The 22,154-nt window shown below is 34.8% G+C and overlaps 33 non-coding genes across 33 annotated transcripts; all 33 read left to right on the top strand.

Annotated features, from left to right (window-relative positions):
* Positions 1 to 414: 414 nt before the first annotated feature.
* Positions 415 to 526, top strand: trnal-caa (transfer RNA leucine (anticodon CAA)). Its single transcript has 2 exons — positions 415 to 452; positions 481 to 526. It is a non-coding gene; the product is annotated as a tRNA-Leu (tRNA).
* Positions 527 to 866: 340 nt separating this feature from the next.
* Positions 867 to 978, top strand: trnal-caa (transfer RNA leucine (anticodon CAA)). The gene is made up of 2 exons: positions 867 to 904; positions 933 to 978. It is a non-coding gene; the product is annotated as a tRNA-Leu (tRNA).
* Positions 979 to 1,328: 350 nt separating this feature from the next.
* trnal-caa (transfer RNA leucine (anticodon CAA)) lies at positions 1,329 to 1,440 on the top strand. Its single transcript has 2 exons — positions 1,329 to 1,366; positions 1,395 to 1,440. It is a non-coding gene; the product is annotated as a tRNA-Leu (tRNA).
* A 340-nt stretch (positions 1,441 to 1,780) lies between these two features.
* On the top strand, positions 1,781 to 1,892 carry trnal-caa (transfer RNA leucine (anticodon CAA)). The gene is made up of 2 exons: positions 1,781 to 1,818; positions 1,847 to 1,892. It is a non-coding gene; the product is annotated as a tRNA-Leu (tRNA).
* A 350-nt stretch (positions 1,893 to 2,242) lies between these two features.
* trnal-caa (transfer RNA leucine (anticodon CAA)) lies at positions 2,243 to 2,353 on the top strand. Its single transcript has 2 exons — positions 2,243 to 2,280; positions 2,308 to 2,353. It is a non-coding gene; the product is annotated as a tRNA-Leu (tRNA).
* A 350-nt stretch (positions 2,354 to 2,703) lies between these two features.
* trnal-caa (transfer RNA leucine (anticodon CAA)) lies at positions 2,704 to 2,814 on the top strand. The gene is made up of 2 exons: positions 2,704 to 2,741; positions 2,769 to 2,814. It is a non-coding gene; the product is annotated as a tRNA-Leu (tRNA).
* A 350-nt stretch (positions 2,815 to 3,164) lies between these two features.
* Positions 3,165 to 3,276, top strand: trnal-caa (transfer RNA leucine (anticodon CAA)). Its single transcript has 2 exons — positions 3,165 to 3,202; positions 3,231 to 3,276. It is a non-coding gene; the product is annotated as a tRNA-Leu (tRNA).
* A 350-nt stretch (positions 3,277 to 3,626) lies between these two features.
* Positions 3,627 to 3,737, top strand: trnal-caa (transfer RNA leucine (anticodon CAA)). Its single transcript has 2 exons — positions 3,627 to 3,664; positions 3,692 to 3,737. It is a non-coding gene; the product is annotated as a tRNA-Leu (tRNA).
* Positions 3,738 to 4,539: 802 nt separating this feature from the next.
* trnal-caa (transfer RNA leucine (anticodon CAA)) lies at positions 4,540 to 4,651 on the top strand. The gene is made up of 2 exons: positions 4,540 to 4,577; positions 4,606 to 4,651. It is a non-coding gene; the product is annotated as a tRNA-Leu (tRNA).
* A 350-nt stretch (positions 4,652 to 5,001) lies between these two features.
* trnal-caa (transfer RNA leucine (anticodon CAA)) lies at positions 5,002 to 5,112 on the top strand. Its single transcript has 2 exons — positions 5,002 to 5,039; positions 5,067 to 5,112. It is a non-coding gene; the product is annotated as a tRNA-Leu (tRNA).
* An 802-nt stretch (positions 5,113 to 5,914) lies between these two features.
* trnal-caa (transfer RNA leucine (anticodon CAA)) lies at positions 5,915 to 6,026 on the top strand. Its single transcript has 2 exons — positions 5,915 to 5,952; positions 5,981 to 6,026. It is a non-coding gene; the product is annotated as a tRNA-Leu (tRNA).
* A 340-nt stretch (positions 6,027 to 6,366) lies between these two features.
* trnal-caa (transfer RNA leucine (anticodon CAA)) lies at positions 6,367 to 6,478 on the top strand. Its single transcript has 2 exons — positions 6,367 to 6,404; positions 6,433 to 6,478. It is a non-coding gene; the product is annotated as a tRNA-Leu (tRNA).
* Positions 6,479 to 6,828: 350 nt separating this feature from the next.
* Positions 6,829 to 6,940, top strand: trnal-caa (transfer RNA leucine (anticodon CAA)). The gene is made up of 2 exons: positions 6,829 to 6,866; positions 6,895 to 6,940. It is a non-coding gene; the product is annotated as a tRNA-Leu (tRNA).
* Positions 6,941 to 7,280: 340 nt separating this feature from the next.
* On the top strand, positions 7,281 to 7,392 carry trnal-caa (transfer RNA leucine (anticodon CAA)). Its single transcript has 2 exons — positions 7,281 to 7,318; positions 7,347 to 7,392. It is a non-coding gene; the product is annotated as a tRNA-Leu (tRNA).
* A 341-nt stretch (positions 7,393 to 7,733) lies between these two features.
* On the top strand, positions 7,734 to 7,845 carry trnal-caa (transfer RNA leucine (anticodon CAA)). The gene is made up of 2 exons: positions 7,734 to 7,771; positions 7,800 to 7,845. It is a non-coding gene; the product is annotated as a tRNA-Leu (tRNA).
* A 351-nt stretch (positions 7,846 to 8,196) lies between these two features.
* On the top strand, positions 8,197 to 8,308 carry trnal-caa (transfer RNA leucine (anticodon CAA)). The gene is made up of 2 exons: positions 8,197 to 8,234; positions 8,263 to 8,308. It is a non-coding gene; the product is annotated as a tRNA-Leu (tRNA).
* Positions 8,309 to 8,658: 350 nt separating this feature from the next.
* On the top strand, positions 8,659 to 8,770 carry trnal-caa (transfer RNA leucine (anticodon CAA)). Its single transcript has 2 exons — positions 8,659 to 8,696; positions 8,725 to 8,770. It is a non-coding gene; the product is annotated as a tRNA-Leu (tRNA).
* Positions 8,771 to 9,110: 340 nt separating this feature from the next.
* trnal-caa (transfer RNA leucine (anticodon CAA)) lies at positions 9,111 to 9,223 on the top strand. Its single transcript has 2 exons — positions 9,111 to 9,149; positions 9,178 to 9,223. It is a non-coding gene; the product is annotated as a tRNA-Leu (tRNA).
* Positions 9,224 to 9,573: 350 nt separating this feature from the next.
* Positions 9,574 to 9,685, top strand: trnal-caa (transfer RNA leucine (anticodon CAA)). Its single transcript has 2 exons — positions 9,574 to 9,611; positions 9,640 to 9,685. It is a non-coding gene; the product is annotated as a tRNA-Leu (tRNA).
* Positions 9,686 to 10,486: 801 nt separating this feature from the next.
* On the top strand, positions 10,487 to 10,598 carry trnal-caa (transfer RNA leucine (anticodon CAA)). Its single transcript has 2 exons — positions 10,487 to 10,524; positions 10,553 to 10,598. It is a non-coding gene; the product is annotated as a tRNA-Leu (tRNA).
* Positions 10,599 to 10,938: 340 nt separating this feature from the next.
* Positions 10,939 to 11,050, top strand: trnal-caa (transfer RNA leucine (anticodon CAA)). Its single transcript has 2 exons — positions 10,939 to 10,976; positions 11,005 to 11,050. It is a non-coding gene; the product is annotated as a tRNA-Leu (tRNA).
* Positions 11,051 to 12,773: 1,723 nt separating this feature from the next.
* trnal-caa (transfer RNA leucine (anticodon CAA)) lies at positions 12,774 to 12,885 on the top strand. Its single transcript has 2 exons — positions 12,774 to 12,811; positions 12,840 to 12,885. It is a non-coding gene; the product is annotated as a tRNA-Leu (tRNA).
* Positions 12,886 to 13,235: 350 nt separating this feature from the next.
* Positions 13,236 to 13,347, top strand: trnal-caa (transfer RNA leucine (anticodon CAA)). Its single transcript has 2 exons — positions 13,236 to 13,273; positions 13,302 to 13,347. It is a non-coding gene; the product is annotated as a tRNA-Leu (tRNA).
* A 350-nt stretch (positions 13,348 to 13,697) lies between these two features.
* Positions 13,698 to 13,809, top strand: trnal-caa (transfer RNA leucine (anticodon CAA)). The gene is made up of 2 exons: positions 13,698 to 13,735; positions 13,764 to 13,809. It is a non-coding gene; the product is annotated as a tRNA-Leu (tRNA).
* Positions 13,810 to 14,159: 350 nt separating this feature from the next.
* trnal-caa (transfer RNA leucine (anticodon CAA)) lies at positions 14,160 to 14,271 on the top strand. The gene is made up of 2 exons: positions 14,160 to 14,197; positions 14,226 to 14,271. It is a non-coding gene; the product is annotated as a tRNA-Leu (tRNA).
* Positions 14,272 to 14,610: 339 nt separating this feature from the next.
* Positions 14,611 to 14,722, top strand: trnal-caa (transfer RNA leucine (anticodon CAA)). The gene is made up of 2 exons: positions 14,611 to 14,648; positions 14,677 to 14,722. It is a non-coding gene; the product is annotated as a tRNA-Leu (tRNA).
* Positions 14,723 to 15,072: 350 nt separating this feature from the next.
* On the top strand, positions 15,073 to 15,184 carry trnal-caa (transfer RNA leucine (anticodon CAA)). The gene is made up of 2 exons: positions 15,073 to 15,110; positions 15,139 to 15,184. It is a non-coding gene; the product is annotated as a tRNA-Leu (tRNA).
* A 350-nt stretch (positions 15,185 to 15,534) lies between these two features.
* Positions 15,535 to 15,646, top strand: trnal-caa (transfer RNA leucine (anticodon CAA)). The gene is made up of 2 exons: positions 15,535 to 15,572; positions 15,601 to 15,646. It is a non-coding gene; the product is annotated as a tRNA-Leu (tRNA).
* A 350-nt stretch (positions 15,647 to 15,996) lies between these two features.
* On the top strand, positions 15,997 to 16,108 carry trnal-caa (transfer RNA leucine (anticodon CAA)). Its single transcript has 2 exons — positions 15,997 to 16,034; positions 16,063 to 16,108. It is a non-coding gene; the product is annotated as a tRNA-Leu (tRNA).
* An 802-nt stretch (positions 16,109 to 16,910) lies between these two features.
* Positions 16,911 to 17,022, top strand: trnal-caa (transfer RNA leucine (anticodon CAA)). Its single transcript has 2 exons — positions 16,911 to 16,948; positions 16,977 to 17,022. It is a non-coding gene; the product is annotated as a tRNA-Leu (tRNA).
* Positions 17,023 to 17,372: 350 nt separating this feature from the next.
* On the top strand, positions 17,373 to 17,484 carry trnal-caa (transfer RNA leucine (anticodon CAA)). The gene is made up of 2 exons: positions 17,373 to 17,410; positions 17,439 to 17,484. It is a non-coding gene; the product is annotated as a tRNA-Leu (tRNA).
* Positions 17,485 to 17,824: 340 nt separating this feature from the next.
* Positions 17,825 to 17,936, top strand: trnal-caa (transfer RNA leucine (anticodon CAA)). The gene is made up of 2 exons: positions 17,825 to 17,862; positions 17,891 to 17,936. It is a non-coding gene; the product is annotated as a tRNA-Leu (tRNA).
* Positions 17,937 to 18,285: 349 nt separating this feature from the next.
* Positions 18,286 to 18,397, top strand: trnal-caa (transfer RNA leucine (anticodon CAA)). Its single transcript has 2 exons — positions 18,286 to 18,323; positions 18,352 to 18,397. It is a non-coding gene; the product is annotated as a tRNA-Leu (tRNA).
* The last annotated feature ends 3,757 nt before the right edge of the window (positions 18,398 to 22,154 follow it).

Below are 22,154 nucleotides of genomic sequence, written 5' to 3'. Positions count from 1 at the left end.
GTGAGAATCCTTCCTAGTTACAGGGGTATTCTGGTCTCCGACTGGAGGCGAGGGTTCAAATCCCTCTTCTGACACAGCTTTTGCCTTAAAAAAGAGTAGCTCTTTGTCAAAACCGAAAATGGAAACAGGAAAACACATGAACAGTGATTAATAGTTTGATAGATGTCATAGTTTGAGAACAGAAAACACATGAAACGGGAATAATAGTTCAATATATGTCAACATATGCCTAGTTTAGAATTCAATAAGTTACTCAAATTCCATTGAAAAATGTTTTTTACTATATCTTTCATTAGCTTTTAACATTTTTTGTTTCTTTTTCTTTGTATCTTAAGATCTGCATGTAACCATCAGACATATCAGATGTTATGTTACATAATCGTGAAAAAATAAGAATTTTTACATTTTGTAGTTGTCAGGATGGCCGAGTGGTCTAAGGCGCCAGACTCAAGGTGAGAATCCTTCCTAGTTACAGGGGTATTCTGGTCTCCAATTGGAGGCGAGGGTTCAAATCCCTCTTCTGACACAGCTTTTGCCTTAAAAAAGAGTAGCTCTTTGTCAAAACCGAAAATGGAAACAGGAAAACACATGAACAGCTGTTAATAGTTTGATAGATGTCATAGTTTGAGAACAGAAAACACATGAAACGGGAATAATAGTTCAATATATGTCAACATATGCCTAGTTTAGAATTCAATAAGTTACTCAAATTCCATTGAAAAATGTTTTTTAATATATCTTTCATTAGCTTTTAACATTTTTTGTTTCTTTTTCTTTGTATCTTAAGATCTGCATGTAACCATCAGACATATCAGATGTTATGTTACATAATTGTGAAAAAATATGAATTTTAAGGTTTTGTAGTTGTCAGGATGGCCGAGTGGTCTAAGGCGCCAGACTCAAGGTGAGAGTCCTTCCTAGTTACAGGGGTATTCTGGTCTCCGATTGGAGGCGAGGGTTCAAAACCCTCTTCTGACACAGCTTTTGCCTTAAAAAAGAGTAGCTCTTTGTCAAAACCGAAAAATTCTCCAAATGGTGAAAGGAAAACACATGAACAGTGATTAATAGTTTGATAGATGTCATAGTTTGAGAACAGAAAACACATGAAACGGGAATAATAGCTCAATATATGTCAACATATGCCTAGTTTAGAATTCAATAAGTTACTCAAATTCCATTGAAAAATGTTTTTTACTATATCTTTCATTAGCTTTTAACATTTTTTGTTTCTTTTTCTTTGTATCTTAAGATCTGCATGTAACCATCAGATATATCAGATGTTATGTTACATAATCGTGAAAAAATAAGAATTTTTACATTTTGTAGTTGTCAGGATGGCCGAGTGGTCTAAGGCGCCAGACTCAAGGTGAGAATCCTTCCTAGTTACAGGGGTATTCTGGTCTCCGATTGGAGGCGAGGGTTCAAATCCCTCTTCTGACACAGCTTTTGCCTTAAAAAAGAGTAGCTCTTTGTCAAAACCGAAAATGGAAACAGGAAAACACATGAACAGTGGTTAATAGTTTGATAGATGTCATAGTTTGAGAACAGAAAACACATGAAACGGGAATAATAGTTCAATACATATCATCATATGCCTAGTTTATAATTCAATAAGTTACTCAAATTCCATTGAAAAATGTTTTTTACTATATCTTTCATTAGCTTTTAACATTTTTTGTTTATTTTTCTTTGTATCTTAAGATCTACATGTAACCATCAGACATATCAGATGTTATGTTACATAATCGTGAAAAAATATGAATTTTAACGTTTTATACTTGTCAGGATGGCCGAGTGGTCTAAGGCGCCAGACTCAAGGTGAGAATCCTTCCTAGTTACAGGGGTATTCTGGTCTCCGATTGGAGGCGAGGGTTCAAATCCCTCTTCTGACACAGCTTTTGCCTTAAAAAAGAGTAGCTCTTTGTCAAAACCGAAAAATTCTCCAAATGGTGAAAGGAAAACACATGAACAGTGATTAATAGTTTGATAGATGTCATAGTTTGAGAACAGAAAACACATGAAACGGGAATAATAGTTCAATACATATCATCATATGCCTAGTTTAGAATTCAATAAGTTACTCAAATTCCATTGAAAAATGTTTTTTACTATATCTTTCATTAGCTTTTAACATTTTTTGTTTATTTTTCTTTGTATCTCATTATCTATATGTTTCCATCAGACATGTCAGACATTATGTTACAGAATCACGAAAAAATATTAATTTTAAGGATTTATTAGTGTCAGGATGGCCGAGTGGTCTAAGGCGCCAGACTCAAGGTGAGAATCCTTCTAGTTACAGGGGTATTCTGGTCTCCGATTGGAGGCGAGGGTTCAAATCCCTCTTCTGACACAGCTTTTGCCTTAAAAAAGAGTAGCTCTTTGTCAAAACCGAAAAATTCTCCAAATGGTGAAAGGAAAACACATGAACAGTGATTAATAGTTTGATAGATGTCATAGTTTGAGAACAGAAAACACATGAAACGGGAATAATAGTTCAATATATGTCAACATATGCCTAGTTTAGAATTCAATAAGTTACTCAAATTCCATTGAAAAATGTTTTTTACTATATCTTTCATTAGCTTTTAACATTTTTTGTTTATTTTTCTTTGTATCTCATTATCTATATGTTTCCATCAGACATATCAGATGTTATGTTACATAATCGTCAAAAAATATGAATTTTAAGGATTTATAAGTGTCAGGATGGCCGAGTGGTCTAAGGCGCCAGACTCAAGGTGAGAATCCTTCTAGTTACAGGGGTATTCTGGTCTCCGATTGGAGGCGAGGGTTCAAATCCCTCTTCTGACACAGCTTTTGCCTTAAAAAAGAGTAGCTCTTTGTCAAAACCGAAAAATTCTCCAAATGGTGAAAGGAAAACACATGAACAGTGATTAATAGTTTGATAGATGTCATAGTTTGAGAACAGAAAACACATGAAACGGGAATAATAGTTCAATATATGTCAACATATGCCTAGTTTAGAATTCAATAAGTTACTCAAATTCCATTGAAAAATGTTTTTTACTATATCTTTCATTAGCTTTTAACATTTTTTGTTTATTTTTCTTTGTATCTTAAGATCTACATGTAACCATCAGACATATCAGATGTTATGTTACATAATCGTGAAAAAATATGAATTTTAACGTTTTATACTTGTCAGGATGGCCGAGTGGTCTAAGGCGCCAGACTCAAGGTGAGAATCCTTCCTAGTTACAGGGGTATTCTGGTCTCCGATTGGAGGCGAGGGTTCAAATCCCTCTTCTGACACAGCTTTTGCCTTAAAAAAGAGTAGCTCTTTGTCAAAACCGAAAAATTCTCCAAATGGTGAAAGGAAAACACATGAACAGTGATTAATAGTTTGATAGATGTCATAGTTTGAGAACAGAAAACACATGAAACGGGAATAATAGTTCAATACATATCATCATATGCCTAGTTTAGAATTCAATAAGTTACTCAAATTCCATTGAAAAATGTTTTTTACTATATCTTTCATTAGCTTTTAACATTTTTTGTTTATTTTTCTTTGTATCTCATTATCTATATGTTTCCATCAGACATGTCAGACATTATGTTACAGAATCACGAAAAAATATTAATTTTAAGGATTTATTAGTGTCAGGATGGCCGAGTGGTCTAAGGCGCCAGACTCAATGTGAGAATCCTTCTAGTTACAGGGGTATTCTGGTCTCCGATTGGAGGCGAGGGTTCAAATCCCTCTTCTGACACAGCTTTTGCCTTAAAAAAAAGTAGCTCTTTGTCAAAACCGAAAAATTCTCCAAATGGTGAAAGGAAAACACATGAACAGTGATTAATAGTTTGATAGATGTCATAGTTTGAGAACAGAAAACACATGAAACGGGAATAATAGTTCAATATATGTCAACATATGCCTAGTTTAGAATTCAATAAGTTACTCAAATTCCATTGAAAAATGTTTTTTACTATATCTTTCATTAGCTTTTAACATTTTTTGTTTATTTTTCTTTGTATCTCATTATCTATATGTTTCCATCAGACATATCAGATGTTATGTTACATAATCGTCAAAAAATATGAATTTTAAGGATTTATAAGTGTCAGGATGGCCGAGTGGTCTAAGGCGCCAGACTCAAGGTGAGAATCCTTCCTAGTTACAGGGGTATTCTGGTCTCCGATTGGAGGCGAGGATTCAAATCCCTCTTCAGACACAGCTTTTGCCTTAAAAAAGAGTAGCTCTTTGTCAAAACCGAAAATGGAAACAGGAAAACACATGAACAGTGATTAATAGTTTGATAGATGTCATAGTTTGAGAACAGAAAACACATGAAACGGGAATAATAGTGCAATACATATCATCATATGCCTAGTTTATAATTCAATAAGTTACTCAAATTCCATTGAAAAATGTTTTTTACTATATCTTTCATTAGCTTTTAACATTTTTTGTTTATTTTTCTTTGTATCTTAAGATCTACATGTAACCATCAGACATATCAGATGTTATGTTACATAATCGTGAAAAAATATGAATTTTAACGTTTTATACTTGTCAGGATGGCCGAGTGGTCTAAGGCGCCAGACTCAAGGTGAGAATCCTTCCTAGTTACAGGGGTATTCTGGTCTCCGATTGGAGGCGAGGGTTCAAATCCCTCTTCTGACACAGCTTTTGCCTTAAAAAAGAGTAGCTCTTTGTCAAAACCGAAAAATTCTCCAAATGGTGAAAGGAAAACACATGAACAGTGATTAATAGTTTGATAGATGTCATAGTTTGAGAACAGAAAACACATGAAACGGGAATATTAGTTCAATACATATCATCATATGCCTAGTTTAGAATTCAATAAGTTACTCAAATTCCATTGAAAAATGTTTTTTACTATATCTTTCATTAGCTTTTAACATTTTTTGTTTATTTTTCTTTGTATCTCATTATCTATATGTTTCCATCAGACATATCAGACATTATGTTACAGAATCACGAAAAAATATTAATTTTAAGGATTTATTAGTGTCAGGATGGCCGAGTGGTCTAAGGCGCCAGACTCAAGGTGAGAATCCTTCTAGTTACAGGGGTATTCTGGTCTCCGATTGGAGGCGAGGGTTCAAATCCCTCTTCTGACACAGCTTTTGCCTTAAAAAAGAGTAGCTCTTTGTCAAAACCGAAAAATTCTCCAAATGGTGAAAGGAAAACACATGAACAGTGATTAATAGTTTGATAGATGTCATAGTTTGAGAACAGAAAACACATGAAACGGGAATAATAGTTCAATATATGTCAACATATGCCTAGTTTAGAATTCAATAAGTTACTCAAATTCCATTGAAAAATGTTTTTTACTATATCTTTCATTAGCTTTTAACATTTTTTGTTTATTTTTCTTTGTATCTCATTATCTATATGTTTCCATCAGACATATCAGATGTTATGTTACATAATCGTCAAAAAATATGAATTTTAAGGATTTATAAGTGTCAGGATGGCCGAGTGGTCTAAGGCGCCAGACTCAAGGTGAGAATCCTTCCTAGTTACAGGGGTATTCTGGTCTCCGATTGGAGGCGAGGATTCAAATCCCTCTTCAGACACAGCTTTTGCCTTAAAAAAGAGTAGCTCTTTGTCAAAACCGAAAATGGAAACAGGAAAACACATGAACAGTGATTAATAGTTTGATAGATGTCATAGTTTGAGAACAGAAAACACATGAAACGGGAATAATAGTTCAATACATATCATCATATGCCTAGTTTAGAATTCAATAAGTTACTCAAATTCCATTGAAAAATGTTTTTTACTATATCTTTCATTAGCTTTTAACATTTTTTGTTTCTTTTTCTTTGTATCTTAAGATCTGCATGTAACCATCAGACATATCAGATGTTATGTTACATAATTGTGAAAAAATATGAATTTTAAGGTTCTGTAGTTGTCAGGATGGCCGAGTGGTCTAAGGCGCCAGACTCAAGGTGAGAATTCTTCCTAGTTACAGGGGTATTCTGGTCTCCGATTGGAGGCGAGGGTTCAAATCCCTCTTCTGGCACAGCTTTATTCTTAAAAAAGAGTAGCTCTTTGTCAAAACCGAAAATGGAAACAGGAAAACACATGAACAGTGATTAATAGTTTGATAGATGTCATAGTTTGAGAACAGAAAACACATGAAACGGGAATAATAGTTCAATACATATCATCATATGCCTAGTTTAGAATTCAATAAGTTACTCAAATTCCATTGAAAAATGTTTTTTACTATATCTTTCATTAGCTTTTAACATTTTTTGTTTATTTTTCTTTGTATCTTATTATCTATATGTTTCCATCAGACATATCAGACATTATGTTACAGAATCACGAAAAAATATGAATTTTAAGGATTTATTAGTGTCAGGATGGCCGAGTGGTCTAAGGCGCCAGACTCAAGGTGAGAATCCTTCCTAGTTACAGGGGTATTCTGGTCTCCGATTGGAGGCGAGGGTTCAAATCCCTCTTCTGACACAGCTTTTGCCTTAAAAAAGAGTAGCTCTTTGTCAAAACCGAAAAATTCTCCAAATGGTGAAAGGAAAACACATGAACAGTGATTAATAGTTTGATAGATGTCATAGTTTGAGAACAGAAAACACATGAAACGGGAATAATAGTTCAATATATGTCAACATATGCCTAGTTTAGAATTCAATAAGTTACTCAAATTCCATTGAAAAATGTTTTTTACTATATCTTTCATTAGCTTTTAACATTTTTTGTTTCTTTTTCTTTGTATCTTAAGATCTGCATGTAACCATCAGACATATCAGATGTTATGTTACATAATTGTGAAAAAATATGAATTTTAAGGTTTTGTAGTTGTCAGGATGGCCGAGTGGTCTAAGGCGCCAGACTCAAGGTGAGAATCCTTCCTAGTTACAGGGGTATTCTGGTCTCCGATTGGAGGCGAGGGTTCAAATCCCTCTTCTGGCACAGCTTTTTTCTTAAAAAAGAGTAGCTCTTTGTAAAAACCGAAAATGGAAACAGGAAAACACATGAACAGTGGTTAATAGTTTGATAGATGTCATAGTTTGAGAACAGAAAACACATGAAACGGGAATAATAGTTCAATACATATCATCATATGCCTAGTTTAGAATTCAATAAGTTACTCAAATTCCATTGAAAAATGTTTTTTACTATATCTTTCATTAGCTTTTAATTTGTTTTGTTTCTTTTTCTTTGTATCTTAAGATCTGCATGTAACCATCAGACATATCAGATGTTATGTTACATAATTGTGAAAAAATATGAATTTTAACATTTTGTTGTTGTCAGGATGGCCGAGTGGTCTAAGGCGCCAGACTCAACGTGAGAATCCTTCCTAGTTACAGGGGTATTCTGGTCTCCGATTGGAGGCGAGGGTTCAAATCCCTCTTCTGACACAGCTTTTGCCTTAAAAAAAGAGTAGCTCTTTGTCAAAACCGTAAATGGAAACAGGAAAACACATGAACAGTGATTAATAGTTTGATAGATGTCGTAGTTTGAGAACAGAAAACACATGAAACGGGAATAATAGTTCAATACAAATCATCATATGCCTAGTTTAGAATTCAATAAGTTACTCAAATTCCATTGAAAAATGTTTTTTACTATATCTTTCATTAGCTTTTAATTTGTTTTGTTTCTTTTTCTTTGTATCTTAAGATCTGCATGTAACCATCAGACATATCAGATGTTATGTTACATAATCGTGAAAAAATATGAATTTTAACATTTTGTAGTTGTCAGGATGGCCGAGTGGTCTAAGGCGCCAGACTCAAGGTGAGAATCCTTCCTAGTTACAGGGGTATTCTGGTCTCCGTATGGAGGCGAGGGTTCAAATCCCTCTTCTGACACAGCTTTTGCCTTAAAAAAGAGTAGCTCTTTGTCAAAACCGAAAAATTCTCCAAATGGTGAAAGGAAAACACATGAACAGTGATTAATAGTTTGATAGATGTCATAGTTTGAGAACAGAAAACACATGAAACGGGAATAATAGTTCAATATATGTCAACATATGCCTAGTTTAGAATTCAATAAGTTACTCAAATTCCATTGAAAAATGTTTTTTACTATATCTTTCATTAGCTTTTAACATTTTTTGTTTCTTTTTCTTTGTATCTTAAGATCTGCACGTAACCATCAGACATATCAGATGTTGTGTTACATAATTGTGAAAAAATATGAATTTTAAGGTTTTTGTAGTTGTCAGGATGGCCGAGTGGTCTAAGGCGCCAGACTCAAGGTGAGAGTCCTTCCTAGTTACAGGGGTATTCTGGTCTCCGATTGGAGGCGAGGGTTCAAATCCCTCTTCTGACACAGCTTTTGCCTTAAAAAAGAGTAGCTCTTTGTCAAAACCGAAAAATTCTCCAAATGGTGAAAGGAAAACACATGAACAGTGATTAATAGTTTGATAGATGTCATAGTTTGAGAACAGAAAACACATGAAACGGGAATAATAGTTCAATATATGTCAACATATGCCTAGTTTAGAATTCAATAAGTTACTCAAATTCCATTGAAAAATGTTTTTTACTATATCTTTCATTAGCTTTTAACATTTTTTGTTTCTTTTTCTTTGTATCTTAAGATCTGCATGTAACCATCAGACATATCAGATGTTATGTTACATAATCGTGAAAAAATATGAATTTTTACATTTTGTAGTTGTCAGGATGGCCGAGTGGTCTAAGGCGCCAGACTCAAGGTGAGAATCCTTCCTAGTTACAGGGGTATTCTGGTCTCCGATTGGAGGCGAGGGTTCAAATCCCTCTTCTGGCACAGTGTTTTTCTTAAAAAAGAGTAGCTCTTTGTCAAAACCGAAAATGGAAACAGGAAAACACATGAATAGTGATTAATAGTTTGATAGATGTCATAGTTTGAGAACAGAAAACACATGAAACGGGAATAATAGTTCAATACATATCATCATATGCCTAGTTTAGAATTCAATAAGTTACTCAAATTCCATTGAAAAATGTTTTTTACTATATCTTTCATTAGCTTTTAATTTGTTTTGTTTCTTTTTCTTTGTATCTTAAGATCTGCATGTAACCATCAGACATATCAGATGTTATGTTACAGAATCGTGAAAAAATATGAATTTTAACATTTTGTAGTTGTCAGGATGGCCGAATTGGTCTAAGGCGCCAGACTCAAGGTGAGAATCCTTCCTAGTTACAGGGGTATTCTGGTCTCCGTATGGAGGCGAGGGTTCAAATCCCTCTTCTGACACAGCTTTTGCCTTAAAAAAGAGTAGCTCTTTGTCAAAACCGAAAAATTCTCCAAATGGTGAAAGGAAAACACATGAACAGTGATTAATAGTTTGATAGATGTCATAGTTTGAGAACAGAAAACACATGAAACGGGAATAATAGTTCAATATATGTCAACATATGCCTAGTTTAGAATTCAATAAGTTACTCAAATTCCATTGAAAAATGTTTTTTACTATATCTTTCATTAGCTTTTAACATTTTTTGTTTCTTTTTCTTTGTATCTTAAGATCTGCATGTAACCATCAGACATATCAGATGTTATGTTACATAATCGTGAAAAAATATGAATTTTTACATTTTGTAGTTGTCAGGATGGCCGAGTGGTCTAAGGCGCCAGACTCAAGGTGAGAGTCCTTCCTAGTTACAGGGGTATTCTGGTCTCCGATTGGAGGCGAGGGTTCAAATCCCTCTTCTGACACAGCTTTTGCCTTAAAAAAGAGTAGCTCTTTGTCAAAACCGAAAATGGAAACAGGAAAACACATGAACAGTGATTAATAGTTTGATAGATGTCATAGTTTGAGAACAGAAAACACATGAAACGGGAATAATAGTTCAATACATATCATCATATGCCTAGTTTAGAATTCAATAAGTTACTCAAATTCCATTGAAAAATGTTTTTACTATATCTTTCATTAGCTTTTAACATTTTTTGTTTCTTTTTCTTTGTATCTTAAGATCTGCATGTAACCATCAGACATATCAGACATTATGTTACATAATCGTGAAAAAATATGAATTTTAAGGTTTTGTAGTTGTCAGGATTGCCGAGTGGTCTAAGCCGCCAGACTCAAGGTGAGAATCCTTCCTAGTTACAGGGGTATTCTGGTCTCTGATTGGAGGCGAGGGTTCAAATCATTCTTCTGACACAGCTTTTGCCTTAAAAAAGAGTAGCTCTTTGTCAAAACCGAAAAATTCTCCAAATGGTGAAAGGAAAACACATGAACAGTGATTAATAGTTTGATAGATGTCATAGTTTGAGAACAGAAAACACATGAAACGGGAATAATAGTGCAATACATATCATCATATGCCTAGTTTAGAATTCAATAAGTTACTCAAATTCCATTGAAAAATGTTTTTTACTATATCTTTCATTAGCTTTTAACATTTTTTGTTTCTTTTTCTTTGTATCTTAAGATCTGCATGTAACCATCAGACATATCAGATGTTATGTGACATAATCGTGAAAAAATATGAATTTTAACGTTTTGTAGTTGTCAGGATGGCCGAGTGGTCTAAGGCGCCAGACTCAAGGTGAGAATCCTTCCTAGTTACAGGGGTATTCTGGTCTCCGATTGGAGGCGAGGGTTCAAATCCCTCTTCTGGCACAACTTTTTTCTTAAAAAAGAGTAGCTCTTTGTCAAAACCGAAAATGGAAACAGGAAAACACATGAACAGTGATTAATAGTTTGATAGATGTCATAGTTTGAGAACAGAAAACACATGAAACGGGAATAATAGTTCAATACATATCATCATATGCCTAGTTTAGAATTCAATAAGTTACTCAAATTCCATTGAAAAATGTTTTTTACTATATCTTTCATTAGCTTTTAATTTGTTTTGTTTCTTTTTCTTTGTATCTTAAGATCTGCATGTAACCATCAGACATATCAGATGTTATGTTACATAATCGTGAAAAAATATGAATTTTAACATTTTGTAGTTGTCAGGATGGCCGAGTGGTCTAAGGCGCCAGACTCAAGGTGAGAATCCTTCCTAGTTACAGGGGTATTCTGGTCTCCGATTGGAGGCGAGGGTTCAAATCCCTCTTCTGACAAAGCTTTTGCCTTAAAAAAGAGTAGCTCTTTGTCAAAACCGAAAATGGAAACAGGAAAACACATGAACAGTGATTAATAGTTTGATAGATGTCATAGTTTGAGAACAGAAAACACATGAAACGGGAATAATAGTGCAATACATATCATCATATGCCTAGTTTAGAATTCAATAAGTTACTCAAATTCCATTGAAAAATGTTTTTTACCATATCTTTCATTAGCTTTTAACATTTTTTGTTTCTTTTTCTTTGTATCTTAAGATCTGCATGTAACCATCAGACATATCAGATGTTATGTTACATAATCGTGAAAAAATATGAATTTTAACGTTTTGTAGTTGTAAGGATGGCCGAGTGGTCTAAGCCGCCAGACTCAAGGTGAGAATCCTTCCTAGTTACAGGGGTATTCTGGTCTCCGATTGGAGGCGAGGGTTCAAATCCCTCTTCTGACACAGCTTTTGCCTTAAAAAGAGTAGCTCTTTGTCAAAACCGAAAAATTCTCCAAATGGTGAAAGGAAAACACATGAACAGTGATTAATAGTTTGATAGATGTCATAGTTTGAGAACAGAAAACACATGAAACGGGAATAATAGTTCAATATATGTCAACATATGCCTAGTTTAGAATTCAATAAGTTACTCAAATTCCATTGAAAAATGTTTTTTACTATATCTTTCATTAGCTTTTAACATGTTTTGTTTCTTTTTCTTTGTATCTTAAGATCTGCATGTAACCATCAGACATATCAGATGTTATGTTACATAATTGTGAAAAAATATGAATTTAAGGTTTTGTAGTTGTCAGGATTGCTGAGTGGTCTAAGACGCCAGACTCAAGGTGAGAATCCTTCCTAGTTACAGGGGTATTCTGGTCTCCGATTGGAGGCGAGGGTTCAACTCCCTCTTCTGGCACATCTTTTTTCTTAAAAAAGAGTAGCTCTTTGTCAAAACCGAAAAATTCTCCAAATGGTGAAAGGAAAACACATGAACAGTGATTAATAGTTTGATAGATGTCATAGTTTGAGAACAGAAAACACATGAAACGGGAATAATAGTTCAATATATGTCAACATATGCCTAGTTTAGAATTCAATAAGTTACTCAAATTCCATTGAAAAATGTTTTTTACTATATCTTTCATTAGCTTTTAACATGTTTTGTTTCTTTTTCTTTGTATCTTAAGATCTGCATGTAACCATCAGACATATCAGATGTTATGTTACATAATTGTGAAAAAATATGAATTTAAGGTTTTGTAGTTGTCAGGATTGCTGAGTGGTCTAAGACGCCAGACTCAAGGTGAGAATCCTTCCTAGTTACAGGGGTATTCTGGTCTCCGATTGGAGGCGAGGGTTCAACTCCCTCTTCTGGCACATCTTTTTTCTTAAAAAAGAGTAGCTCTTTGTCAAAACCGAAAAATTCTCCAAATGGTGAAAGGAAAACACATGAACAGTGATTAATAGTTTGATAGATGTCATAGTTTGAGAACAGAAAACACATGAAATGGGAATAATAGTTCAATATATGTCAACATATGCCTAGTTTAGAATTCAATAAGTTACTCAAATTCCATTGAAAAATGTTTTTTACTATATCTTTCATTAGCTTTTAACATTTTTTGTTTCTTTTTCTTTGTATCTTAAGATCTGCATGTAACCATCAGACATATCAGATATTATGTTACATAATCGTGAAAAAATATGAATTTTTACGTTTTGTAGTTGTCAGGATGGCCGAGTGGTCTAAGGCGCCAGACTCAAGGTGAGAATCCTTCCTAGTTACAGGGGTATTCTGGTCTCCGATTGGAGGCGAGGGTTCAAATCCCTCTTCTGACACAGCTTTTGCCTTAAAAAAGAGTAGCTCTTTGTCAAAACCGAAAAATTCTCCAAATGGTGAAAGGAATACACATGAACAGTGATTAATAGTTTGATAGATGTCATAGTTTGAGAACAGAAAACACATGAAACGGGAATAATAGTGCAATACATATCATCATATGCCTAGTTTAGAATTCAATAAGTTACTCAAATTCCATTGAAAAATGTTTTTTACAATATCTTTCATTAGCTTTTCAAATTTTTTGTTTATTTTTCTTTGTATCTTATTATCTATATGTTTCCATCAGACATATTAGACATTATGTTACAGAATCAAGAAAAAATATGAATTTTAAGGATTTATTAGTGTCAGGATGGCCGAGTGGTCTAAGGCGCCAGACTCAAGGTGAGAATCCTTCCTAGTTACAGGGGTATTCTGGTCTCCGATTGGAGGCGAGGGTTCAAATCCCTCTTCTGACACAGCTTTTGCCTTAAAAAAGAGTAGCTCTTTGTCAAAACCGAAAAACTCTCCAAATGGTGAAAGGAAAACACATGAACAGTGATTAATAGTTTGATAGATGTCATAGTTTGAGAACAGAAAACACATGAAACGGGAATAATAGTTCAATATATGTCAACATATGCCTAGTTTAGAATTCAATAAGTTACTCAAATTCCATTGAAAAATGTTTTTTACTATATCTTTCATTAGCTTTTAACATTTTTTGTTTCTTTTTCTTTGTATCTTAAGATCTGCATGTAACCATCAGACATATCAGATATTATGTTACATAATCGTGAAAAAATATGAATTTTTACGTTTTGTAGTTGTCAGGATGGCCGAGTGGTCTAAGGCGCCAGACTCAAGGTGAGAATCCTTCCTAGTTACAGGGGTATTCTGGTCTCCGATTGGAGGCGAGGGTTCAAATCCCTCTTCTGACACAGCTTTTGCCTTAAAAAAGAGTAGCTCTTTGTCAAAACCGAAAAATTCTCCAAATGGTGAAAGGAATACACATGAACAGTGATTAATAGTTTGATAGATGTCATAGTTTGAGAACAGAAAACACATGAAACGGGAATAATAGTGCAATACATATCATCATATGCCTAGTTTAGAATTCAATAAGTTACTCAAATTCCATTGAAAAATGTTTTTTACAATATCTTTCATTAGCTTTTCACATTTTTTGTTTATTTTTCTTTGTATCTTATTATCTATATGTTTCCATCAGACATATCAGACATTATGTTACAGAATCATGAAAAAATATGAATTTTAAGGATTTATTAGTGTCAGGATGGCCGAGTGGTCTAAGGCGCCAGACTCAAGGTGAGAATCCTTCCTAGTTACAGGGGTATTCTGGTCTCCGATTGGAGGCGAGGGTTCAAATCCCTCTTCTGACACAGCTTTTGCCTTAAAAAAGAGTAGCTCTTTGTCAAAACCGAAAATGGAAACAGGAAAACACAGGAACAGTGATTAATAGTTTGATAGATGTCATAGTTTGAGAACAGAAAACACATGAAACGGGAATAATAGTTCAATACATATCATCATATGCCTAGTTTAGAATTCAATAAGTTACTCAAATTCCATTGAAAAATGTTTTTACTATATCTTTCATTAGCTTTTAACATTTTTTGTTTCTTTTTCTTTGTATCTTAAGATCTGCATGTAACCATCAGACATATCAGATGTTATGTTACATAATCGTGAAAAAATATGAATTTTAACGTTTTGTAGTTGTCAGGATGGCCGAGTGGTCTAAGGCGCCAGACTCAAGGTGAGAATACTTCCTAGTTACAGGGGTATTCTGGTCTCCGATTGGAGGCGAGGGTTCAAATCCCTCTTCTGACAAAGCTTTTGCCTTAAAAAAGAGTAGCTCTTTGTCAAAACCGAAAAATTCTCCAAATGGTGAAAGGAAAACACATGAACAGTGATTAATAGTTTGATAGATGTCATAGTTTGAGAACAGAAAACACATGAAACGGGAATAATAGTTCAATATATGTCAACATATGCCTAGTTTAGAATTCAATAAGTTACTCAAATTCCATTGAAAAATGTTTTTTACTATATCTTTCATTAGCTTTTAACATTTTTTGTTTCTTTTTCTTTGTATCTTAAGATCTGCATGTAACCATCAGACATATCAGATATTATGTTACATAATCGTGAAAAAATATGAATTTTTACATTTTGTAGTTGTCAGGATGGCCGAGTGGTCTAAGGCGCCAGACTCAAGGTGAGAATCCTTCCTAGTTACAGGGGTATTCTGGTCTCCGATTGGAGGCGAGGGTTCAAATCCCTCTTCTGACACAGCTTTTGCCTTAAAAAAGAGTAGCTCTTTGTCAAAACCGAAAAATTCTCCAAATGGTGAAAGGAATACACATGAACAGTGATTAATAGTTTGATAGATGTCATAGTTTGAGAACAGAAAACACATGAAACGGGAATAATAGTGCAATACATATCATCATATGCCTAGTTTAGAATTCAATAAGTTACTCAAATTCCATTGAAAAATGTTTTTTACAATATCTTTCATTAGCTTTTCACATTTTTTGTTTATTTTTCTTTGTATCTTATTATCTATATGTTTCCATCAGACATATCAGACATTATGTTACAGAATCATGAAAAAATATGAATTTTAAGGATTTATTAGTGTCAGGATGGCCGAGTGGTCTAAGGCGCCAGACTCAAGGTGAGAATCCTTCCTAGTTACAGGGGTATTCTGGTCTCCGATTGGAGGCGAGGGTTCAAATCCCTCTTCTGACACAGCTTTTGCCTTAAAAAAGAGTAGCTCTTTGTCAAAACCGAAAAATTCTCCAAATGGTGAAAGGAAAACACATGAACAGTGATTAATAGTTTGATAGATGTCATAGTTTGAGAACAGAAAACACATGAAACGGGAATAATAGTTCAATACATATCATCATATGCCTAGTTTAGAATTCAATAAGTTACTCAAATTCCATTGAAAAATGTTTTTTACTATATCTTTCATTAGCTTTTAACATTTTTTGTTTCTTTTTCTTTGTATCTTAAGATCTGCATGTAACCATCAGACATATCAGATGTTATGTTACATAATCGTGAAAAAATATGAATTTTAACGTTTTGTAGTTGTCAGGATGGCCGAGTGGTCTAAGGCGCCAGACTCAAGGTGAGAATCTTTCCTAGTTACAGGGGTATTCTGGTCTCTGATTGGAGGCGAGGGTTCAAATCCCTCTTCTGACACAGCTTTTGCCTTAAAAAAGACTAGCTCTTTGTCAAAACCGAAAAATTCTCCAAATGGTGAAAGGAAAACACATGAACAGTGATTAATAGTTTGATAGATGTCATAGTTTGAGAACAGAAAACACATGAAACGGGAATAATAGTTCAATATATGTCAACATATGCCTAGTTTAGAATTCAATAAGTTACTCAAATTCCATTGAAAAATGTTTTTTACTATATCTTTCATTAGCTTTTAACATTTTTTGTTTCTTTTTCTTTGTATCTTAAGATCTGCATGTAACCATCAGACATATCAGATGTTATGTTACATAATCGTGAAAAAATATGAATTTTAAGGTTTTGTAGTTGTCAGGATGGCCGAGTGGTCTAAGGCGCCAGACTCAAGGTGAGAATCCTTCCTAGTTACAGGGGTATTCTGGTCTCCGATTGGAGGCGAGGATTCAAATCCCTCTTCAGACACAGCTTTTGCCTTAAAAAAGAGTAGCTCTTTGTCAAAACCGAAAATGGAAACAGGAAAACACATGAACACTGATTAATAGTTTGATAGATGTCATAGTTTGAGAACAGAAAACACATGAAACGGGAATAATAGTTCAATATATGTCAACATATGCCTAGTTTAGAATTCAATAAGTTACTCAAATTCCATTGAAAAATGTTTTTTACTATATCTTTCATTAGCTTTTAACATTTTTTGTTTCTTTTTCTTTGTATCTTAAGATCTGCATGTAACCATCAGACATATCAGATGTTATGTTACAGAATCGTGAAAAAATATGAATTTTAACGTTTTGTAGTTGTCAGGATGGCCGAGTGGTCTAAGGCGCCAGACTCAAGGTGAGAATCTTTCCTAGTTACAGGGGTATTCTGGTCTCTGATTGGAGGCGAGGGTTCAAATCCCTCTTCTGACACAGCTTTTGCCTTAAAAAAGACTAGCTCTTTGTCAAAACCGAAAAATTCTCCAAATGGTGAAAGGAAAACACATGAACAGTGATTAATAGTTTTATAGATGTCATAGTTTGAGAACAGAAAACACATGAAACGGGAATAATAGTTCAATATATGTCAACATATGCCTAGTTTAGAATTCAATAAGTTACTCAAATTCCATTGAAAAATGTTTTTTACTATATCTTTCATTAGCTTTTAACATTTTTTGTTTCTTTTTCTTTGTATCTTAAGATCTGCATGTAACCATCAGACATATCAGATGTTATGTTACATAATTGAGAAAAAATATGAATTTTAAGGTTTTGTAGTTGTCAGGATGGCCGAGTGGTCTAAGGCGCCAGACTCAAGGTGAGAATCCTTCCTACTTACAGGGGTATTCTGGTCTCCGATTGGAGGCGAGGGTTCAAATCCCTCTTCTGGCACAGCTTTTTTCTTAAAAAAGTGTAGCTCTTTGTCAAAACCAAAAATGGAAACAGGAAAACACATGAACAGTGATTAATAGTTTGATAGATGTCATAGTTTGAGAACAGAAAACACATGAAACGGGAATAATAGTTCAATACATATCATCATATGCCTAGTTTAGAATTCAATAAGTTACTCAAATTCCATTGAAAAATGTTTTTTACTATATCTTTCATTAGCTTTTAACATTTTTTGTTTCTTTTTCTTTGTATCTTAAGATCTGCATGTAACCATCAGACATATCAGATGTTATGTTACATAATTGAGAAAAAATATGAATTTTAAGGTTTTGTAGTTGTCAGGATGGCCGAGTGGTCTAAGGCGCCAGACTCAAGGTGAGAATCCTTCCTAGTTACAGGGGTATTCTGGTCTCCGATTGGAGGCGAGGGTTCAAATCCCTCTTCTGACACAGCTTTTGCCTTAAAAAAGAGTAGCTCTTTGTCAAAACCGAAAAATTCTCCAAATGGTGAAAGGAAAACACATGAACAGTGATTAATAGTTTGATAGATGTCATAGTTTGAGAACAGAAAACACATGAAACGGGAATAATAGTTCAATATATGTCAACATATGCCTAGTTTAGAATTCAATAAGTTACTCAAATTCCATTGAAAAATGTTTTTACTATATCTTTCATTAGCTTTTAACATTTTTTGTTTCTTTTTCTTTGTATCTTAAGATCTGCATGTAACCATCAGACATATCAGATGTTATGTTACATAATTGAGAAAAAATATGAATTTTAAGGTTTTGTAGTTGTCAGGATGGCCGAGTGGTCTAAGGCGCCAGACTCAAGGTGAGAATCCTTCCTAGTTACAGGGGTATTCTGGTCTCCGATTGGAGGCGAGGGTTCAAATCCCTCTTCTGGCACAGCTTTTTTCTTAAAAAAGAGTAGCTCTTTGTCAAAACCAAAAATGGAAACAGGAAAACACATGAACAGTGATTAATAGTTTGATAGATGTCATAGTTTGAGAACAGAAAACACATGAAACGGGAATAATAGTTCAATACATATCATCATATGCCTAGTTTAGAATTCAATAAGTTACTCAAATTCCATTGAAAAATGTTTTTTACTATATCTTTCATTAGCTTTTAACATTTTTTTGTTTATTTTTCTTTGTATCTTATTATCTACATGTTTCCATCAGACATATCAGATGTTATGTTACATAATCATGAAAAAATATGAATTTTAAGGATTTATTAGTGTCAGGATGGCCGAGTGGTCTAAGGCGCCAGACTCAAGGTGAGAATCCTTCCTAGTTACAGGGGTATTCTGGTCTCCGATTGGAGGCGAGGTTTCAAATCCCTCTTCTGAAACAGCTTTTGCCTTAAAAAAGAGTAGCTCTTTGTCAAAACCGAAAAATTCTCCAAATGGTGAAAGGAAAACACATGAACAGTGATTAATAGTTTGATAGATGTCATAGTTTGAGAACAGAAAACACATGAAACGGGAATAATAGTTCAATACATATCATCATATGCCTAGTTTAGAATTCAATAAGTTACTCAAATTCCATTGAAAAATGTTTTTTACTATATCTTTCATTAGCTTTTAACATTTTTTGTTTCTTTTTCATTGAATCTTATTATCTATATGTTTCCATCAGACATATCAGATGTTATGTTACATAATCGTGAAAAAATATGAATTTTATGGTTTTGTAGTTGTCAGGATGGCCGAGTGGTCTAAGGCGCCAGACTCAAGGTGAGAATGCTTCCTAGTTACAGGGGTATTCTGGTCTCCGATTGGAGGCGAGTGTTCAAATCCCTCTTCTGACACAGCTTTTGCCTTAAAAAAAGAGTAGCTCTTTGTCAAAACCGAAAATGGAAACAGGAAAACACATGAACAGTGATTAATTGTTTGATAGATGTCATAGTTTGAGAACAGAAAACACATGAAACGGGAATAATAGTTCAATACATGTCAACATATGCCTAGTTTAGAATTCAATAAGTTACTCAAATTCCATTGAAAAATGTTTTTTACTATATCTTTCATTAGCTTTTAACATTTTTTGTTTCTTTTTCTTTGTTTCTTATAATCTACATGTTTCCATCAGATATATCAGACATTATGTTACAGAATCATGAAAAAATATGAATTTTACACATTTATAAGTGTCAGGATGTCCGAGTGGTCTAAGGCGCCAGACTCAAGGTGAGAATCCATCATAGTTACAGGGGTATTCTGGTCTCCGATTGGAGGCGAGGGTTCAAATTTGTGACACAAATTCTGTTATGTCTGATGGAAACATGCAGAACTTAAGATACATAGAACAGAATACAAAGAATGTGAAAAGGTAATGAAAGATATAGTAAAAAAAATTCTAAAAATTGAATTAGAAACTAGGAATATGATGATATGTATCGAACGATTATTATGACATCTGTCAAACAACTATGAACCCTTAAAATTCATATGTTTTTCACGATTCTGGTACATAAAGTCTGATATGTCTGATGGAAACATGTAGCACTTAAGATACAAAGAATGGAAAACAAATAATGTTATAAGCTAATGAAACATTCAGTAAAAACATTTTTTTAAGGAAATTGAATGTGAGTGAATTCTAAACTAGGCATATGATGACCTGTATCGAACGATTATTCCCGTTTCATGTGTTTTCTGTTCTCAAATAATGACATCTATCAAACTGTGAATCACTGTTCGTGTGTTTTCCTTTCACCATTTGGAGAAATTCTCTGTGTATTTTACCAGCTATTTTTATAGTCTCGATGGTAGAGTAAACCTGTAGGTTCCATTCGCACGGTTGTCACACAATCTCCTTCAGTGATAGTTGCTCTGCACCTTAATCAAGTCTCCGTATAAATGCACCTGCACTGTGATAGTCTCAAAGGTCCGTTAAAAGCGCAGAGAGCATCATGAAGAACAAGGAACACACCAGGCAGGTCCGAGATACTGTTGTGAAGAAGTTTAAAGCCGGATTTGGATACAAAAAGATTTCCCAAGTTTTAAACATCCCAAGGAGCACTGTGCAAGCGATAATATTGAAATGGAAGGAGTATCAGACCACTGCAAATCTACCAAGACCTGGCCGTCCCTCTAAACTTTCAGCTCATACAAGGAGAAGACTGATCAGAGATGCAGCCAAGAGGCCCATGATCACTCTGGATGAACTGAAGAGATCTACAGCTGAGGTGGGAGACTCTGTCCATAGGACAACAATCAGTCAGTCGTATATTGCACAAATCTGGTCTTTATGGAAGAGTGGCAAGAAGAAAGCCATTTCTTAAAGATATCCATAAAAAGTGTCGTTTAAAGTTTGCCACAAGCCACCTGGGAGACACACCAAACATGTGGAAGAAGGTGCTCTGGTCAGATGAAACCAAAATTGAACTTTTTGGCAACAATGCAAAACGTTATGTTTGGCGTAAAAGCAACACAGCTGAACACACCATCCCCACTGTCAAACATGGTGGTGGCAGCATCAGGTTTGGGCCTGCTTTTCTTCAGCAGGGACAGGGAAGATGGTTAAAGTAAAGGGGCTGAATAATTTTGCACGCCCAATTTTTCAGTTTTTGATTTGTTAAAAAAGTTTGAATTATCCAATAAATGTTGTTCCACTTCATGATTGTGTCCCACTTGTTGTTGATTCTTCACAAAAAAATACAGTTTTATATCTTTATGTTTGAAGCCTGAAATGTGGCAAAAGGTCGCAAAGTTCAAGGGGGCCGAATACTTTCGCAAGGCACTGTATGTTTCACTTTCCTGACCACTCACTGGCACACAGTGGAAACAGGTGCTTGTGGTATCAACCTGTGGAGACATATATTTAGTTGAGTGTTTTAGGAACCAATGTATAACATACTGAATTGGGGTTTTATATTGTGAATAATCTAATTTTATTTGTCATATGCGCTGGATAGTCGAGGTAATTGAGGTAATATGTACATGTACGTAGAGTTAAAGTGACTATGCATAGATAATAAACAGAGAGTAGTAGAAGCGTAAAAGAGGGGACTGGGTAGCCATTTGATTAGCTGTTCAGGAGTCTTATGGCTTGGGGGTAGACCCGGCGCTCCAGTAATGCTTGACGTTTGGTAGCAGAGATAACAGTCTATGACTAGGGTGGCTGGAGTCGTTGACACATTTTAGGACCATCCTCTCACTCCACCTGGTATAGAGGTCCTGGATGGCAGGAAGCTTGGTCGCAGTGATGTACTGGACCATACGCACTACCCTAATTAGTGCCTTGCAGTTGGAGGCAGAGCAGTTGCCAAACCAAGCAGTGATGCAACCAGTCAGGATGCCCTCGATGGTGCAGCTGTGGAAGATTTTGAGGATCTGAGGACCCTTGACAAATCTTTTCAGTCTCCTGAGGGGGAAAAGGTTTTGTCCTGCCCTCTTCACGACTGTCTTAGTGTGTTTGGACCATGACAGTTTGTTGGTGATGTGGACACCAAGGAACTTGAAGCTCTCAACCTGCTCCACTGCAGCCCCGTCAATGAGAATGGGGGCGTGCTCGATCCTCCTTTTCCTGTAGTCCACAATCATCTCTTATTCATGTTGAGGGATAGGTTGTTGTCCTGGCACCACACGGCCAGGTCTTTGACCTCCTCCCTATTGGCTGTCTCATAATTGTTGGTGATCAGGCCTACC

Source organism: Oncorhynchus clarkii, chromosome 30 (genome assembly GCF_045791955.1).
Source record: "Oncorhynchus clarkii lewisi isolate Uvic-CL-2024 chromosome 30, UVic_Ocla_1.0, whole genome shotgun sequence".
Taxonomy (NCBI): Eukaryota; Metazoa; Chordata; class Actinopteri; order Salmoniformes; family Salmonidae; genus Oncorhynchus; species Oncorhynchus clarkii.
The sequence above is the reverse complement of the archived record's forward strand: the minus strand, read 5'-3'. Positions and strand labels throughout refer to the sequence as shown.